Source organism: Buteo buteo, chromosome 13 (assembly GCF_964188355.1).
Source record: "Buteo buteo chromosome 13, bButBut1.hap1.1, whole genome shotgun sequence".
Lineage (NCBI taxonomy): Eukaryota > Metazoa > Chordata > Aves > Accipitriformes > Accipitridae > Buteo > Buteo buteo.
In genome coordinates, this window is record NC_134183.1 from 12,073,621 (window position 1) to 12,092,286 (window position 18,666).

The following is an 18,666-nucleotide window of genomic DNA, read 5'->3' on the forward strand; positions in this document are numbered from 1 at the left end:
TGGTGTTTTTCCCTTCCTTCACCCGCAGCCTGTTCTCACACCCCTGTGCTGAGGCTGCTGTCTCGGGGCCCTTTCGGCGGGGGCCGGGGGGGCAGCCCCTGCCTCCTCCTGCTGCGACCAGGCAGGGCTCCGGAGCAGCCCCTGGCTGGGGGGTGTTAAACTCCGGGTCGGGGGGTGTCTCAGTGCCTGTGGGCTCAGCACTGCCAGGACTGGAAATAAGGGCACGAGCTGGAGGACGGTGTTGGGATGTTTTCCCTTGGGGAGGCCTTTGTTTGACGTTTAATACGCCGTTCTCTCCCGGAGAGGAGGCGATCAGTGTAGCCCACCAACCTGCTGCCGCTTCAGCACTTTTCTCTTTCCCCTTTCCGAGTTTCTCTCTCCCACCACCCCTTGCCAGCACGCTGGCATCACGCCCCCACTTCAGCTCTCCCACTGCTCCCCCAGTGCCGACCACGGCTCCGGTTTTAAGGTTCAGGACAGTCTGAGCGGAGATTTTGGCCATAACGTGCCCACTGGAGTGGAGCCAGCAGAGGATGCAGGTAGGTGCCGGCCCACAGGCAGTCCAGCCGTGCTCGTCCTGGACCTTGCTGGGGAGATGCTGAGCATGGCTGGGTAGATCAGAAGTGTCCAGGACTGGCCTGGCCAGCAGCTGCTTTTGGGAATTGTTAGTTACTGTTGTAGGGACGGGTATTCCGGGGAGCTGGCTCCCGTTCCCAGCCAGGACACAAATCCATGGGGATTGTGAGACTCCTTCCTCGCAGAGGACATTCAGCTCTCGAGTACTGACCCCTTGGCCATCTAAAATGGGGGCACCATAAAATATGAACTTTAATATCTCCATGCTCTGTGCCAATTGCAATCTTTTTTTTTTCCTTGAGCCATCTGAGAGTTACCATTTTCAGGCACTGATTGACCTGCCCTCCTTGGTTTGCCCCTTGGCTTTGCTCCGGAGATGTCGGTATCTGTTCTCCGTGGCTATTTTGCACTCACCGTGCGAGAGGCTCACCCTTCAGCCCTTGCTCATGAGTACCCGTGGCTGCTGTGGGCAGACCAGCTCATTGCAGGCTTCTGCCACTGTTCAGAGGAGCTGCAGACCCGGGGCCTGGGTTTGTAGGCACGGGTGCTCTCCAGAGAAGAACGACTTTCTAGAAAACAGAACTGAAAGAGCCTTTTCCAACAGTGGTGCCAAGCCTCTTTGCTGAATTTCTTCTTGTCCTTCCCCATTTTATGCCTTGGCCGTTCAGCACATGCTTGTGAAGCCCGTCAGGGTAATTGCAGAACTTGTCTGCAGAGAGCAAGCCTTGATTTATGAGGGCTTGAGTGGTTTGGTTTCATTTTATGATTATCAACAAGGGACACATATAAGCAAATTATTTCAACAGCTGAATATTCTGTATATTTATAGGACTTTCTTGCTGTAAGAAGAAAGAGTGTGAAGTACAGTAATTATGCAGATTCTGATGAAAATGAGGACTGGGGTGGTTCAAGCAGACCCGAGTGCGAGCCAGCCCTTGCTGCTGCCAAAGCAAAGGCAAAACGCCTATAGACAAAACCAGCCTTGTAGTTACATTATAAAATATTTATTAAGATGAGTAAAAAGTACAAACTTTCCCACCCTCCTCAGTCATGGGCAGTGTTTGTCCCCTGCATTTTCCCTTATATCAGCCAGTGAGGTCTTTCTGAGCACGTTTCCTCCAGTGCCCACGCAGCTCTCTGCCTAGGTTTGCCCAACATCTGCTCCGGTTTCAGGAGTGAAATGGCTGCGAGCTGCAGGGCCCTGGGCATCGTGCAGGGTGAGCTCCAGGTGTGCGAGGCTGTGTCTGTGCCTGACAGTCCGGCTGGTGTGCCACACTCCGGATGGCGGTGCCAAACTCTGTCCTCTGAACTCCATTTAAAAAAATAAATAAATATGCAGCTCTTCTGTAAAGTTTCAGCCTCCACTTGGAGTTAGGAGTGCTAGTGAACTCTCGGAACATGGTAACATACACAAAAACATAAGTGCAATAAGTGGAAATTTCTTTTTAACTTGGCCGTGTAAGCCCCACAGAAGTATGCAGTTAATGCAGCGTTCCTCCAGACTGGCAAAGACCTCTGCCTTCCCCCGTGAGAGAAGCAGCCACGGTCCTCCGGCTGCTGTGGTTTTAAAAGACATCTGCTGTGGAGAAAGGCCAATGCTTTTATGGTTTGTAGGCGGCCAGTGGCAAGCATGTAAATCCAATCACATGGGCTACGCACCCCATCCTTGATGGGAACGTGCAGACCACTGCCCCCAGCACCCAGGGACCTGGCTGCTGGATGCGTCTCCTGGAGCTCCGGGAGAGCAGAGGTGTCCCTGTGGACTGCTTTTCCCTCTGCTCGCACCTGCTCCAATCTGATGCATTTCAAGACTCAGATTTCAAAATCGAAATTTCTGCTCCCCTGAAGTCACCAGGAACGTGACGGACAGCAGATGCAGAGTCCTTTGTGCAGGGAGCCTTTCTGCAGAGATCACCCCAATAGGTTCCTCACTGATGTGTCTGAAGTGGAATAAAAAGTAGCTCAGCTTAAAGAAAAAAAAAAATCCCCAAACTTCACTCTCTCATAGACTCTCAAGTAGTCTGAAATTACATATACAGCCTTTATTTTCTGAAGTACCCGTCCTGTGGCTGCTGTACATTCATTATCCTTCATTAGGGCAGATGCAGTGCCTCCTGGCTTGAAGAGGCATTTTCCATATCAGTCACTCTGACTTCACTGGCTTGAATTTTACCTGTCACTGTTTCAGACTTTTCATCTGTGTCAGGTTAGGCTCTGTGCTGGAGGATTTTTCCTTTAATAACAAAGTTTGGTATTTTGAAACAGACTCTTTGTGTTTCCGCAGTGCCGCTGCTCAGGGCTGGGGGATTCGGGACAAACCGCCGTCCCTGGCCCCTGGCAGTGCGTACGGAGGGTGGCTGTGGACGAGGCCGGTGTGCACACACTGGTGCTTGGAAACTTGTTTGCTGAGCTTTGAGAAAATGAAAGCAATGCGGGGTGTTAGCTGTATTCCCAACTGAACCGCTAACACACGCAGGCGCAGTCAGAGGCAGAAATGGCCTCGCTATGGCCTCGTGCTGCCAGGTACCGGCGGGACAGAGCAGGGCAACGCCGTCGGCTGCAATGGCCCTGTTTGCCAGGACAAGGTTTTGGCTACCGAAGCCCTTGGTGCTGGCGGCCGGCAGGCAGCCATGCTGTGGCTGTTGTTTGTCACCGTGTGCTCGGTGTCCCCCGTGGGTGGCTGTGAGGTGGCGGGTCCAGCGGTGGGGATGGAGCTGGGCGCCCCAGGGCTGGGGAAGGATCGCTCCGAGAGGAGAGCAGCAAGACGGGGCAGAGCAGGGAATGCCCTGGAGCTGGGCAGAGCAGCCCATGTCCCCTGGGCTGCGTGGCCATTGCCCTGTCCCACAAATCCAACCATGCTGCATGTGCCCTATCGGCAGATCCCCCCCAGATGCCTGCGGCTGTCATTCACCTTGCCTGGCCAGCACTGCCGGGGGATACCATGTTTTCCATATCTGGCTTGGCACGATCGCTTCCTTGGGTCAGTCCTGACTTGAGACTGCATGAACTGCCACCGGTGGGAACCCTCGCCTGGTACCTCCTGCTCCATCTTCCCTGAACCATGCTTTCCAAACACTCGTCTTCCTGAGCTGCTCAGAAAAAGATCTGAAACATTTTTCACCTTGTGGACCTGAAAGTAATGTGGTGTTTGCAGCCAAGCAGTCAGTTTTGCTCCTAAAATGATGCAGCATGTCCAATAGCATTGTTATCAGAGAAATCAGAAGTGGGATGTTCCCTGAGGGCCCAGCCTGGTGCCTGGCACGGGTGGGAGGGGGTCCAGGGGCTCCCCAGCCCCTGCCCAGCCCCTGCCCGCACCTCTGCCTGCCCGCTGCAGGAAAGCTCTGATTGTCCCTCCTTTCACCTGTGGGTTATAGAAAATTGCACTTGGTGTGTTTATTATTTAACATTTCTACCCCCACAGCTGGTGTCACCTGTGAGTTCTGCAGGGAAGATCTCGTGTGTTGGAGGTAATTCCCTGAGACATTGAGCTAGGAGGTCCTGTGTTCCTCCACGCTGTTTTGGCTGCACTTTGCCTCGCAAAGGCTTATCAGGGATCTTTTCCCTTCAGTAAGAGCAAACTGCAGTTGGTGGTGGTGTACTCAAGGACGTTCCGATGGCTGCTGGCTTGCAGGGGCTGGTGCGGTTGGTAGCAGTTTTCTCCAAAGCAGAACAGCCTGAAAATCTGAAGTTCACAGATTGCAATGTCCCCTCACCTGACAGCTCCTCGCCCTCTCCTCAGAGCAGACTCCATGCTGGCAGCAGGGCCTGGCTCCACTTATCAGTAACAGTGGGCTTCAGAAGCTCTGACAAGTTTTACATGTGAAAGATTATCCAGTCGAGGATTAATTAACACACTCAAATTAGAACCCCTTGGCTATGATTATCATATTACCCAGCCCAGCAGAGGTGATGGCGGATGCGGTGAGCGCCGTGGTACGAAGCAGCCCCGGCTCCCCGGGCACGCGGTGCCGCCGCTGGCGCTGCTGCCCCGTCCGGCGTCTGTCCTTGTGCTGCACGGTGGCGTGGCACCGGAGGCAGAGCTCAGCCGATGCCCGGCCGCGGTGGGCGCAGCTTCCCTGCAGAGAGCGGGGGGCCGGGGGGGCAGGGGCGGAGGTGCAGCCCTGGCAGGGCTCTGGGACCCCCTTTTCTCCAACACCAGGAGCAGCTGTTTGAGAAGCAGAGGAGGGTTTTGCGTGACCGTACTGGCCATTGTGCTGAGGTTCCTGTCCCTGCTCGCCCCAGGGCCATCAGTTGCCCTCTCCCCCTTCCCTGCAGTGAGAGGGGTAACCTCTGCCCAGGCTTGGGGGCTCGGGGGGAGCGTTTCCCAGCCGGCCATTGCTCAGCACGTGGGAAGACTGAACTTGTCAGCAAAATGATGTGCAGGCTAGAGCGTTCACCTTCCTCCCAGCTTTTTAACTCTCAGGTTGGAAATTTCTGGCTGCCGTGAATGGATCCGGGCAGTCCCTGTGTCCCCATTTCTCCATTCTCGCAGCCCAGCGCAGGACAGAGCCCAGGTGAAAAGGGGCAGCCGGGCCCAACAGATGCGATCCTGCGGGCAGCACGGCCTGTATGTGGGCAAGCTCCACACACGGGGAATATGAAAAATATATTAAACTGTTCCCAAGGATAAGGACAGCAATGCTCTTGAAAGTGAGACTGTCTTCCTGCTGTGGGGATCTTCCCTCGGTCCTCTCAGCCCGAGAGGCTGTTTCACATCCCATTGGGCAACCCCTGTTCCCTTTGGGGTGGCACACATCTCACATTTATAACATTTTGGTTGTTTTTCCCCTTTTACAACCAGCCAGCCGGGTTATACATACAAGGGTGCTTGAGCTCCTACTTGTGTATCAGTTCCTCTGACCTCCAGCCACTTTTATTGCTTTGCTTTGAGGTCCCCGCAGTTTATGATTAACCCCTGGCACCGGGGGATGCTGAGCAGGAGTGATGCTGAGCGGCTGCTCTACAGGCTCCCATGCGGGAACGTCGTCCTCTGCCTGCTGCTGACTCTCACCTCCCGCCTGGGTCTGCTTTGCTGTCAGACAGCGTTGCAATTCCAGGTCTAGCTTGCTGCCAGCAGGAACCCAGGGTACCTCTTATCTCTTGCTCAGTTTCCCTCTGTCCCTAGGGGACCCTGATGTCCTGGTGGGCTCCATCTTCGGTCTTTTCTTCTCACTGCACTTTTACTTTCCCTTTGTCCCACGTTACAATGCCTCTCTCCTTACTGCGCTTTTTGGTTCATCTTCACACATGAGGGTCTGTTAACCCCCCACCTTTGCTGAAGATGCTGAACAAAACGGGACAGTACTGGGTTTTGCAGACCCGCAGTAAAAGCCCATCAGGCCTCTCCTGGCAGCGGTGTCTGCTGTTGCTTTCATCTGCTGAGGAGTTTGGGGTTTGCAGCGCAAGGGGGGCTGCACTGGGCACTAGCCCACCCTTTGACCCCCCAATCCCCACGGAGCCGGCACCCGCAGTGCCTGGCCCAGAATCAGGCACCCAGTTTTGTGTCCATCACAACCATGCATCATTGTTCTTTAGAAGGTTTGGGTTTTGACCCAGATCTGTGGCACCGGATGATTTTCATGGCCACACTTGTTTCTACAGATTTGTTTTCTCTGAGTATTTGCTCTGTGGTTTTTCCTAGGGACAGCATGGTGGCTTTTCATCTGGGAGACCTGATGGTGAGGACAGGCCTTCCCAGAGCCACTCTGTGCAGAATTTTGTTTACTTTTTTTTACATATCTGCATGTGTGATTACTGGGAGAGGTATTTTAAAAGTAGCTCAGTGTTTCTTTCAGGGAGTTAGCAAAGAGCAGATTTATTTTCTGCTATGCTGAGAATTAACTCCCCTTTCTTCCTCTTCCCTCTGCCCCCGCTGGAAAGAGAGAGAATGCAGAAAAGAAGAAAGGATTTACATTGTGGTGGTGATTGGCACAGGCTGTGAATGAGAGGTCATTTCATCTGGCTGTTTCTTTTCAAGCGCTCTTTTTTTCATGCACACTGTATTCAGGCTGGGAGCATTCTTTCTTTTCAAAGCTTCTCTGTCTGTCTCTCTCTTCCCCCTCCTTTATTTTTCATCCCTTTTCTTTACTTTTGCTGTCTTTTCATTCTGTTTTTCTCCACCCCCTTGGGGCTCCATTTTTTCTTTCCTCTTTCCTCTATTCAGTTCCTTTTTTTCTTCTCGCATCTTTTTTGAATAGCTCTTCTATTTTCGGAGAGGAAAGGGAGTATGTCGAAGAGAAGTCGTTGCAGCAAGGAGGAACTTGAAAGTCTTTCTTTCCCTGTTTATTTCACTTAAAAGCAAAAATTGTTTTCCAAGGGAGAGCGAGGTTTCTGTGCGAAGCCTTTGAAGTGAGGCTGGGATGGCTGGCCAGGGTGGGATTTATCCCTGCTCCTCACCACACCACAAACACCATCGGTCCCAAACTGCTGACAAATGCCCAGACCCCCATAAAGCACAGGGAGGTCTGCGGGTTGGCGCTGTTTCGGCTGGGGTGTGGGTGCTCGTGCTGTGAGAGTGGGGTCCAGGCAGGAGCAGCCCCTCTCCCTCAGCTCTGGCCAGGCTCACCCCCAGCCACTGCTCACCCTGCACCTTCTGACAGCAATTACTTGTATTTAATCACTATTTCTGTTGCTGGTGCTCCTGTGCAAGTGAACAGGAGCATTTTAAGACATGATGTGATGATAAGCTCTGAAAGCAAGATCCTGAGAGCTTTCTGCTGCGGTGCGTGTCCCTGCGCGGCGCTGGGGAGGAGGCAGGTGGATGGGGACGGAGAGGCCACGTTTGCATCATTTTGAAGGGGGAACGTTGTGCTTGCGCAAGTAGCCCATGAGAAAACGTGGGACGTGCTGGAGCGCTGTGCCGGGGAGTGGTGCCGGGTCCTTGGGGTGCAGGGTGGGCATTGGCCATGGAGAGTCACTGTGCTTAGATCTGATGGACACAGGGCTGCAGCGTGCCAGGTTTCCATGGGTTCGGGCCCTTCCACAGCAGAAGAGCAGGAAGGGTCTCGTACATGTCCATAAGGCCACAGCGATTCCAGTCGGGTCTAAGGAAAACCCCCTCGCTCAGCAGGACGAGGCTGGTTGCCGAGCCACTGCTCCTCAGATGCAGTTTGGTGCCACCAGCAGCTCGCCATCAGAGCTGTCCTTGCAGCTCCATCGTCTTGCTTCAAGAAGAGCTGCCTAGACAGAAGGGCTGATAAATCAGGCTTAAAGCTTGATCAGTTTGGTCTTCTAAAGAAGAGACATTGTTGTGTCCTGTAGCAAAGTGGCAGGAGTTCCTCAAGGAAGGCAGCTGGGGCCCCGAGTGCTCCCAGCCCGAGTGCTGGTCCGGGCATTAACCATCAGCAGGCTTTGGTGTGGCTTTGGCTGCTCAAGGAGCAAAGGTTTCGCGATCCATTGGCAGAAGTGGAGTGCTGGCTCCAGCGTTTGCTTTGGCTCAGTCCATCTGTGCACAGCAGTTTTCTAAGGAGACTTCCCTGGTTGCAGGGACAGCATTCATGGTAATGAACCTGCTCCAATGGGCTCCTCGCTGTGCTGCATACCACAAAATGGGGTTCCCCTGGAAGTGACCCCGTGCTGCCAAGTCATTCCCAGGCCTCCCCTCCTCCTTCCTACTGTCCCCCAGGCCCCGGAGGAGCACATCCTCCCTGGGTGGCTCTCGTCCTTCTGCCACTCTCGTGGCCAAACTGATTTTCAGAAAGAATCTTTTCCCCATTAATCTCCCCTAGGTTGCTTTGAAATAAAGTAGAAGTTGAGGGCTGATCTAAGACACATGAACAGGCGTTGGACTGGAGCCACCGGCTTTCGTGTTGGCTGTGTTAGAGAGGGGCTGGAGGATGGGGCTCAGGACCGGCTGGCAAGGCTTCGCCCGGCAACCGGCAGCCAGGTCCTGCTGTGGAAAGCAAGGCAGAGAGCACGGGTGTGTGCTCAGGGCTGTTCCTCTCCTGCTAAAACAGAGGTTTGGGGCGAATAGCGTGTGAACGGAAAATCCAGCAAAGCAGGGACTCCTTGTACTGCAGCCCTGACAGCAAAAGGCAGGCCGGTGAGCCCTGTGGGCAGCTCAGGAGGGGGATATGGTAGCCCGATCCTGAACGTCTTGTAGTGTGAGAATTCTGCTTCCCCTTTGTTTGAAGAGCTTTGGATGAAGGTTGGAAGGGCCTTGCCAAAGCACGGTAACTTTATTGTCCTCTGGCAGAGGTGCACATCAGGGCTCAGGCATGGGCAGGGGTCCTGAGCCACGCGGGTGGGCTGTGGGAGGAGCAGGAAGCGAGCTGGTGGCACGACAGTTAATGAAGTAGATTATTTTTTTTAAGTGAGATTCAAATAATTGTAACCCCAAGATAGAGAAGACATTGGAGGAGATGAAAAGGGAGAGGGAAAGAAAGGAAGCAAAGGACAGAGGTTTGGAATAGAGAGGGAGATTAGGAGATAGATGAAAGAGAAAGGAGAAAGATAAGAGGGAGAGAGGGGACAGATCTCCGGCGCGAGATGGGCGTTGCCAGGGAAACGGGAAGAATGAGGGAGCGACAGAGGGATGGAGGAGCGGAGGATGCTGGGGGCGGGGAGCAACGATGGAGGGATGGAGGCTCAGTCTCCGGTGGAGGAGGAAAGTGGATTCTCAGCAGAAAGGGAAGCCGGAGGAGGGATGTCCCGAGTTGGCGTGGGTGCCTGTCTGCTGGGAAGCTGCGACAGCATTCGGGATCGCGGCTCCGTCCCTCTGCAGTGAACGGCTGCGGCATCCACTGCTGCTCACAAGCTGACCCCTCTCACCCTGCGTTTCCATCAGCTGAAACATTGCTTGCCCACCGCAGGGAGGCTTTCCTCGGAAACTGGACACCACACTGCGCCCATACCTAGTCAAACACGTGGATCTTCTTCTGGAGGGCTGGCGGGAGGTGGGAGAGGATCCGACCTGGGAGGGAGAGCCCTTGCCTCTGCTTGGCCTCAATATTTATATTCCACTTCCAGATGCAGCTGCTGTATTTCAAAGATAAAAAAAGGTAGTGTGTGTGTGTGTGACGGTGAGGCCAAGAGGGCAGAGTGGTGACCTGCTTGCAGGGGAGGACGGGCACCGAGGTGCCATGCATGCCGTGGTGGCGGGCAAGGGCAAGGGCAGTGCCAGAGCTTGGCTGGTGCCGCCTGAGCCGGTGCCAGCCCAAACGCCACGTGTGCCTGCACTGAGCCGGTGCTCGGTGGGCAGGTGCTCACCGCTCGCCGGCAGCAGGACGGTGGCTTCCCAGCACTGCCACCCTCCTCGCAGCAGCAGAGCGGTGCCCGGTTCCCTACCCGTGGAGCAAAGGTTCCCCAGCAGAAATTGAGTGCTGGGTTGGGATAAATCCCAGTGTAATTTATTGCGGTCGCAGACGGCTCCCGCAGCCAGAGCAGGGGCTGCTGGGCAGAGCCCGCAGCATGATGGGGCACGGGGCCGGTGCTGGGAAAAGAAACAACTTGCTTGAAAACCTGCAGTAATGGTGAGGCTTCGCTCATGAGCGGGGTGCTGCAAAGCAGAACCCCTCCTTCCACGACACTGCGGGTGTCATTTGAAAGCCCAGAGAGAGTTTTGTGCTCAGCAGCTTCGGCTGGTTCCTGGGAAGGTCTCAAAGGCGCCGGCTGCTCCCCCATCCCTGGGTGGCAATGGGGGGTGACCAGGCGGCTTCATGCTCGGTACACATTTATTCTGCAGAAATGGCAATCTCCAGTTATTTGAAAAACATTCCTTTTCCCCTTCCAGTCAGAGTTTGCCAATAACCTAGTGGCTTCAAAGAGGTAAATATTTACTTCTCACCAAGGAATATAATGGCTGGGGTAAGAATCACTAAAAGCAATATCAACAGAGCGATTGGGGAATGGTTTAACGTGATCTGACAAAGGGGGTGCCGCTCCCTTTCTGAGACATTGTCTGTCATATGGACCTGAAGTCGTCATTTTCCCCAATTTTTTTTCCACCTAATCTTACTAAAAAACATTATCTATATCATGCTGCAAATTGTAGGTTGTGTTCTTTTTCTTTTCTTTTAAATCAGAGCCCCCAAAGATGATAATTCCTCCACCCAGAATCACTTCACGTGATACACATCATACCATGTATGTCATTCCTTGTCAGAAAGCATATCTGAGGCTGAAGGCAGCAGTTCTGCCTTCTAATCAACTCACAATAAGTAGTTTTTTCTTTTTTCTAGAGAAGCCAGTAACAAAAGTTTTCCTTAAAAAATTGAGTTAGATAGTATCTAATGTGGAGACACTGATTGAATGAATTTAAAAATTGTTTTGATTTCTTTCAAAATGTGGAGTTTATTTGGTAGCAGCAACCCAGCACCATGCATCCTCTTTCCTGTTTCTCAGAACTTAAGCTCATTATTTCAAGTCCAGTTTATCTGCGACAGATGTCAGTTATGAGGCGAGAAGTGGTGTTTTCGGTTCTGCCAGGCTCAGGTGCGTGCCCCCCGTGTTCCACAGCTCTTGACCTTGACCAGCCCTGGTCATGGGAGCTTGTGCAGCAAGACAGGCGTTTGGGCTTGGATGTACCTGGTGTTTGAGCCTGGCTGCAGCAAGCCCTTCCCACAGTGTTGGATGGATCATCCTGCGTGGGAAAGCTTTCATGGCTCCAGCAGAGCACAGGAGACCCCACTCATCCTTCCCTCGCTCAGCCCCAGCTCAGCGTTTAGTGAAACCAAGATGAACTCGTAAATCCTTAGGCCTGATACAGGACAACTCTGGATCAGTTTTATGAATAATTTTAGATATTGTGATTTTCAGGAAAAAAAAATATTTTTCTGTTTACAATTTTTGTGGGTGCTTTGAGCCGCTTTATGTGAAAACTGCAAGAAAGATGAAAGACTGATTCTTCCTTTATTAAATTTAAATGAAAGCTTCTTTTAAGTAAGGAAGAAAAATAAAATCAAAGGTATTCTCACAAATATTACAGATGTGTTGATCGGCCATTTTCCATTAAAAATTGTTGAAAAGATTTAACGCCTCCTCCCCCTAAAAGATCACCCCCACGTGTCCAACTTCACCCAGTCATCTTTAGCTCCGATTTATGCTCGGGCTTAACCCCAGCACCCCAGGAGCTTTGCACGTTGCCTCCACTGCCACGTCTGCTTGGCAGAGGGGGTTCTGCACAGGGTCCTGCAACGGGGGTCCCGCAAAGGGGCTTCCGCAATGGGGGTCCTGCAAAGGGCTCCTGCAAAAGGGGTCCGGCAGCCACCCAGCTCTGACGGTGCCTTCCGTGGGGTAGGAGCTCACTGGAGTTAGGGTGTGGGAGGTGCATCTGCTGCAGCTGCGGAGTGCACCCCTTGGACGGCCAGCGCAGGGGCGCAGGTTGGGCTCCCGCAGCCCCGGGGACTTGGCACTGCGCAGGTTTAAAGCCAAGGAGCTTTAAGGGAGGTGCTCTCTGCCCGCCCAGGACAGCCTGATTGCATTGCTCAGGTTGCACCATTGATTTTCTTTCAGAAGGGAACAAGTCCTAAAGGTCCTCCCAGATTGCCGTTGGGTTTGTCATACAGCTTACAACACGGAATCTGGGTGCAAGGTGAGTTAGACGAGATAAGCTGCTGCTGGTACCAGCTGGGCCCTGGCACTCGCTCATGTGCCGGCATTTACCCTCTGATGGGACAGTGATAACAGGCGGTGATAACAAGAAGGGTTCCTGTGGCTCTGGTGGGGGTGTTACTGCTCCTTGGGAAGGCTGTGAAAGGTAAATCTCAAATATTTCAGATGTCTTCGACTCCCTTTCCTGCAAGAAGGGTTGGGTGAAGTTTGGTGACTGTATGGCTCACCCTGCTGTCTCTGGGGCTGATGTAAAGAGTAGCAGAGAGAAGGGTGTTTGATCAGTAAATGGAGCCTGATAGAAAATGAGGGTCTCTGCAATAGTTAATACCTTGAGCTGCAGTCCCTTGCAGAGCACCTTCAATGGGCCTTCAGCTGGGATGGCGCTTTGTGGGAGCGGGTGGTCCTTTTACTGTGGTTTCCCCCATCAGATCTAGGGTGTTGTAGGCAAGCCTTGTTTGTGTGCACAGGTGAGGTTTCCATGACCAGACATAATTTTTTTTAAGCTGCTTAATTTGGGATTACCAAAAGTCTCATTTCCAGAGCTGCTGTGTTGGCGTCTGTTGTGGCTCAGCTGCACCCGGTGCTGGTGGAGGGGCTGGGTGGGATGGTGGTACAAGGTGGTAGAGGCGCTCGGGAGCAGCTGAGTGAAACCAAGGGAGTTAAAATGGGAAGGGAAGGGAAAATTGTCCAGAGATGGATGGTGCTCAGTCTAGTGCAGTGGCTGGAAAATCAAATCCAGCAAGAAATGTACTGGGAGATGAAGAGGCTTGTTGGGCAAAACCCTGTTGCACGAGGGGACCTGTCTGGTGTAAGAGGCCTGAGGTGAGAGGTGTTTGGGTTGTTAAAGATGAAGCAAGAGAGGTAAAATTACAGAAGGAAGTGAAAGCTATGTAAAAAACAACCAACCTTTAAGTGCTTAAAGACCGGGAGGTGAGTGAGGAGCTGGTGGAGGCTCTGAGGAGACATCCAAGACTGGGGCAGGCAGGAACCGCAGGGATGTGCCAGGGCAGAGCCTGACTCTTCCCAGCTGTGTTGAGAAAGACAGGAGGAGAAGAGAGATTGCACTGAGACAAAACCCTCCAGGAGTGGGAGGAGAAATGCTGCAAGAAAACTGAATTTCACAACCCCCAGCGGAGCAGGGACGGGAGCTGCTGCTGTGGCCCCAGGTGTGTCCTTCCCACGAGCATCAGAGAAGGGAGACCGGCGGTGGTGGCCAGGGAGAGGCGGATGAGGGGGACCAGGAGAACACAGGCGGCTTTCGGAGGGGATGCCAACAAGTGCGTTTGTGTAACCCCATGTGCAGGAAGGGTGGGGGCAGGCGAGTGTCTCCATCGGCAAATGAGCTGGAGAGCACCTAAACCTGAACTAAAGGTTTTGATTTAAGCCCAGAAGCGGGTTCAGTTCCCAGCTATGGTACGTGGGCAGGGACGGCTGAGTTTGAGCGAAAACCTGCCAGGTACAGCCACAGGAAGGATCTGGAGACTTGAGCTGGGGAGGAAGAGGAGTTGCTCTTGTCTTAATATTGATCTCAGTAGCAACACATTTATTTTGGTTTTCTGATCTGAGAGGTGGAACAGAGGGATGAGCTGAACATAAAACAATAGTTGGAAAAGGGGATTAGGGAAGTCAGCATGGAGAGCTGTAAAGGTGACATATGGAGCATATAGCTGCGGGAGAGCAGACCCAGTCCCCAGCAGTGTGTGACACAACACCGGGCAGTAGGGCCTGTCCCCTTGGGGTGGGGGCAGGAAGCTGCAGAAATGATATGATACTGCAAAACGAGGAGCATTTAAAAAAAAAATCAGTACCCGCAGCAGAGCTGGAACCCCAGCCCACAGCACTACTGTGCATGTGCCTTTTTACAGTAATACTCGCAACTCTTCCTCAAAAACGGATCTTGGCGTTGTACATAGTGAAATAGATACAGACTTTGCCCCCAGAAAACGGACGGTCGAAGGGAAAGATGGGGCAAGCAGGTAAGCAGAAGAGCACAAAGACATGAGTGCCTTGCTGGAGCTGCCCCATCGCTGCTGGGTGTTGGCAAGGCATGGGTGTGCTCTAGGAAGAAATGGGAAGAAATCGGTGTAGTAGCAGATTTTTGCATAGATTTTTTTTTGCCTGAAAAGTTGTGAATATGTTGAAAAATGGGGTGATGAAATTTGTCATTGCTGGTGCAGTTGTTTGTTGGCAACCAAGAAGAGATAGGATGAGAAAGGGCTTAAAAGGCGAGCAGCTTGTGCCTGGTGTAGAGCTGAAAGATGGGAGGGAGAAATAACAGGGTCACAACCAGAAGTCAGCAGCACAACTTCTGCACAAGTGTCTCCCATCTGTCTGAGGGGAGGAGGACGCTGCTGGCCAGTGCGGCACAGAGCTCTGCACCAAATCAAGCTCTGGAATGATTAATAGTTACTGAAGTGTTCAGTTTGCGGGTATGGAAAAGAAAGGCAGATCTTGGATTGCACAAGAACCTGGAGTGCAGATGGGGGAGGTCAGTGCAGGACTGTGTGGGATGGTGGACATGAAGGCAGGAGATGTTTGCAGGACTGGGGTGGGAAAGCACAAGGGGAGTTCAGTTTAAGGTTCAGCCTGGCATCGTTTGCTCTTTGTGGGGTGGAAGATGGGGGACAGTGGGATTTGCCTGACTCCTCCTCTTACCCTCAACCTGCTAGCTTGCCTCCTGAGTCGTGTGCCTGTAGCCCACCTTCCCCACTCAGCCTGCGTGTCCCCCTCGGGCAGAGGAAAGGGCATGTCCTGTTTGCTGGCCAGAGTCTACTTATTTTCTAGGGGCATTATCAAGGCAGTATGGCCCTTTGTAAGGCTCCTAACAGTCTCCTTTTCTGCAGAGGGATGGAGTTTACTTGTTAAAGCATTCTTACAGCTCCTGGAGACCTAGCCTGGTGGTCTGGCACTGGAGCAATGCTGGGACTGTTGCTTTGCCAGGATGGCCCCTCAGAATCCTCTCTTGTCTGTGCCCTGCTGCCCATGGGTCTTTCTGCTGTGATGCTGCAGCTCCTGAGTCCCCAGTTTTGGAGGGATGAGTCTTTAACAGCTCAGCTGGTGGCATTTTGTTGGCACCAGGAGGGACAATGTACTTGTGCTTATTTTCCTTCCCCCTGCCCCTTCTTGTGCAGCTGCAGTGAGTCAGGGCTGAGTGGGTGCTGCCAGGGCGAGTTCCTTCTGCTGCACTGCCCGGGCTATGGGCCTGTGAGGGGGGAAAGCAGCCATGGTCACCAGCCCTTGGCTCCTCCAGCAGCCTGGTTGCTGCTGTGCCAGCAGGGGGTCCTGCACAGGGATCTCTCTGGGATTTCTCAGGAGGGTGAGAGCTCTGGCTGGGTTTTGGATTCAGGTGTGCAAGTGCTGCACAAGCCTCTGCCCAGCATCTGGGTGCTCCGCGTGCTTCAGCCCTGGGCATGCATTGCCTGGCTTCACCCAGGAGCGATTGCTTCACGTGGGACTGGCTGTGGCAGGTCTGTGCTCAGCTGCAGCGCTGGACCCAAGGCCCTCTGAGGCCGCTGCTTTGGCTTCTTGAGCAAGATTGGAAGCGGCTCCCTGGGGAGCAGAGGTTTAGGTGGTGCTCTGCTCCCCCCGGGGTGTCAGGGTGTTTCCTGGGGGAATTGAAAGACGTGACCCAATGTTACTTGCCAGTGTGTCGGGAAACAGCATTTCCAGCCTGCTCTGCAAGACTGGAGAAGGCTGAACAGGGAAGTGAGAGTGAGAAGTGAAACAAAAGCATCTGTCCCATTCCCCACTTCTCTCCCTGCGGTGTTTGTGCAGCTGCAGCAGCAGTTCTGCCGAGTTGTTGTGGCCTTGCTCTCTTGAATAGCAAAGCTCCACTTCTCATGTACCAGGGCTTGTGCGCTCGATAGAGAAAAGTGTGAAGAGTGATTTGTGTAACACAAGGCTTTTATTTTTGTACTGAGGGCCCAAAGGAGCAGAGCTCGTCCCCTTTCTTGGAGTGCCCCAGAGTAGGAATCCACCGTTTACTTTCTTCTAAAAGCCTCTGTTTTAGGGTGGTTGTTCTTAAAACATATCGGCGCTGGTCTGGGGAGTGTATGTGGTGAATGTGTCATTCTTTCAGCTTCCTTCTCTTGTGGTGCTCGTACTCTGGGCAGAGACCTGGAGCTGTGTTGGGGGGTCCAGCTGACCCCTCTGCAGTGCTGGAGATTTGGGGAGAACAGTTGGGTCCCATCTCGTGTCCCTTCTCCCCTCTCATCTCCTGGAGGCTGCCAGCTGGCTGTGGGGCTGTCCAGGTCCTGTGTTGCCCTTGTGTTGCCCTTGCACACTGCTTACTGGCACCTGCCATGGGGAGCAGGATCTGGCAGTGCCCTCCCATCCCCAGCTGGGCTAACAACATGCTGCTGCAGGAGGAGGCGTGTGGGTGCTTATCGTCCTGTATAAGTGGCTGTGGAGAAATCCTTGGGAAAAGTGAGATCTTAACTGGACTGGAAGAGACATCCAGCGTATGTGGAAATAGCAACTGTGCCCCAAACCAAGGAGGAAAACAAAATCCAAGACCAAATCGGAAGGCCCTCCGTGCTTCCCAGCCTCCTCCAGCTCCTCTCACCAGGGCAGAGCAGAGGGACCCCCAGCTTCCCTGTCTGGGCTGAGACCCTGAGGAGCAGGCTCTTGATTTTTAGCTTCCTCAACTCCAGCAAGAATTACATTAGCAGATCCGCCAAGGCAGCGGCACTGCTCGCACGCTCCTTCCGGGAAGCTGCCCCTCGCCTCCGGCCGCCCCAGAGCCCTGGCCTTGCGCTGCCTGTCACCCAAACCTCTGGCCGGCGTCCGCTTGGGACCCGGCTCGCAACGCGGGCCAGGGTGGGAGCTCAGTGGCGATGGAGGGGCCCGCTGACGGTTGGGGAAGTTTGAGTGGGAAAGTGGGACTCGCTCCAGCCCTTGCGAGCTGGCGGGGGTGTCTGTGTGGGGGTGCCTTGCCTCGGGCTGTTTTCCCTGGCGGGGACAGGGAGTGGTGAGCCGAGGCAGGGCCCCCCCCCCTCGGGAGGAGGATGAGGATGAGAACAACAACAGCGCGCCCTCGCACCGCGGCTGCCCGGGCGATGGTCAGCCCGGACCCTCCGGGAGTCTCCCGGGGCGGGGATCCGGCCGGCCGGGGGGGTCCCGGGGCCGGGCTGTGCGCGCCGGCTACCGCCTGCCCGGCTGCTCCCTCCTCTTCCTCCTCGTCTTCCTCCCCATCCTTCCTCCCACCCCTCCTCCTCCTGCCACCGCCCTCCCCCGCTCCTCGCTTTGTTTCGCTGCCTCCGCACTCCCCCTCCCCCCTCTCCTCCCCATCCTCCTCCCTCCATCCTCTTCCTCCTCCTCCCCCCCGTCCTCCTCTTCTCCATCTCCTCGCTGCCCGGTTCCGCAGGGTTTCTCCCCGGCTCCGTGCCGGGGGCTGGAGGTCCGAGGGGCTGAGGCCGCCCCCCTTGCCTGGTCTCCCCTCCATTTCTGGCCGGCAGCCCCCCCAGATCCTGCTCTCTGGCCGCTGGCTCCGTACAGCCCGTCTCCCTCCTGGCTGCCACGGGGAAGGGATGCCCATGCAGGCGGGGATGCTCAGCTGGGCCCCTTCCCCTGCCCGGGCGAGGGGAGCAGCCAGAGGGTGCTGGGAGCCGCGGCCAGAGGGTGCTGGAGCCGCTGGCGAAGGGCCCGGCTGCCATGCCAGGGCAGAGGGGGTTGGAGCTCGGGCACAGAGGGCTGGGGACAGCAGTGTCCACGTAGGCACCAGGGCCCAGTTCCCCCCCCCCCCCCCCCCACCCCGAGCATCTCCTCTTCCCTGGCCGTGCTGGCAGGTCGCACGCTCAGCCTCGGGAGGGTCCCCTCGCCGGGAGCATCAGACCCTGGATTGAGGGTGCCCGATCCTGTGGCTGGATCCAGGGCAGGGGGGGCTGAGCAGCCCGTGCAGCCTGAGCCCCCGGGCAGCCAACCCTGCGCAGTCGGTGTCTCCCCTTCTCTGGCTCTTCCTGTTTTCATGCCGGTTCTTTTTCCCCTCCCCATCACTTCCCTTTCCCCAGAGGGATGTGTGTGCTGTGACCTGGTGTTTCGGTGGGCACAGAGCTGGTGTGAGAGCACGTGCCGGAACCAGCAAGAGCAGGCAGCTGCTGGTGGCTTTGCCTGCAGTGGTGTGTTTGGAGTGGAGACGCCAGTGTGCTCTGGCCAGCGCACCTCATCCTTGCAGCCTGTAACTGGCCTGGCTGGCAATCCGCTGGTGGGACACTGCGTGGAGGCTGTGTGGGTGCCACGGTGAGAACCGTGCAGATGATAAGCTGGTAAAGCGAGGTTTCTCCACGCAGAGAGTGGTTCTTTAGCCCACGGTTGCCTCTCACACCATGCAGGTGCTCCTGGGACTGCAACATAATCTGGTTTAGAGTTTATTCCTGTTTTACCTCCCCCATAGGATTTCTCTTTGTTGTAGCTGCAGAAGTAATTGTATTTAGGAGAATGTTCTTCACCGCAGGAGGAAGCAGCAGCCTCCTTGCTTTCATCTGGTGGCAGCTCTCCAAGCACCTCCTTGCCCATCCTCGCCAGCTGCCCCAGGGTTGTTGG

The 18,666-nt window shown here is 54.6% G+C and overlaps 1 protein-coding gene across 2 annotated transcripts in view; it reads left to right on the forward strand.

Annotated features, from left to right (window-relative positions):
* ZNF710 (zinc finger protein 710) overlaps nt 1-18,666 on the forward strand; it is a 33,936-nt gene that overhangs the window by 6,439 nt on the left and 8,831 nt on the right. Inside the window, exon 1 of one of the 2 annotated variants that reach the window (XM_075044740.1) lies at nt 14,087-14,102. The exons of the other annotated variant lie outside the window; for it this stretch is intronic. The gene's annotated coding sequence lies outside the window, so the exon portion shown is untranslated. Of the gene's footprint in view, nt 1-14,086; nt 14,103-18,666 lie in introns of those variants that run through there. 2 annotated transcript variants of the gene reach the window in all.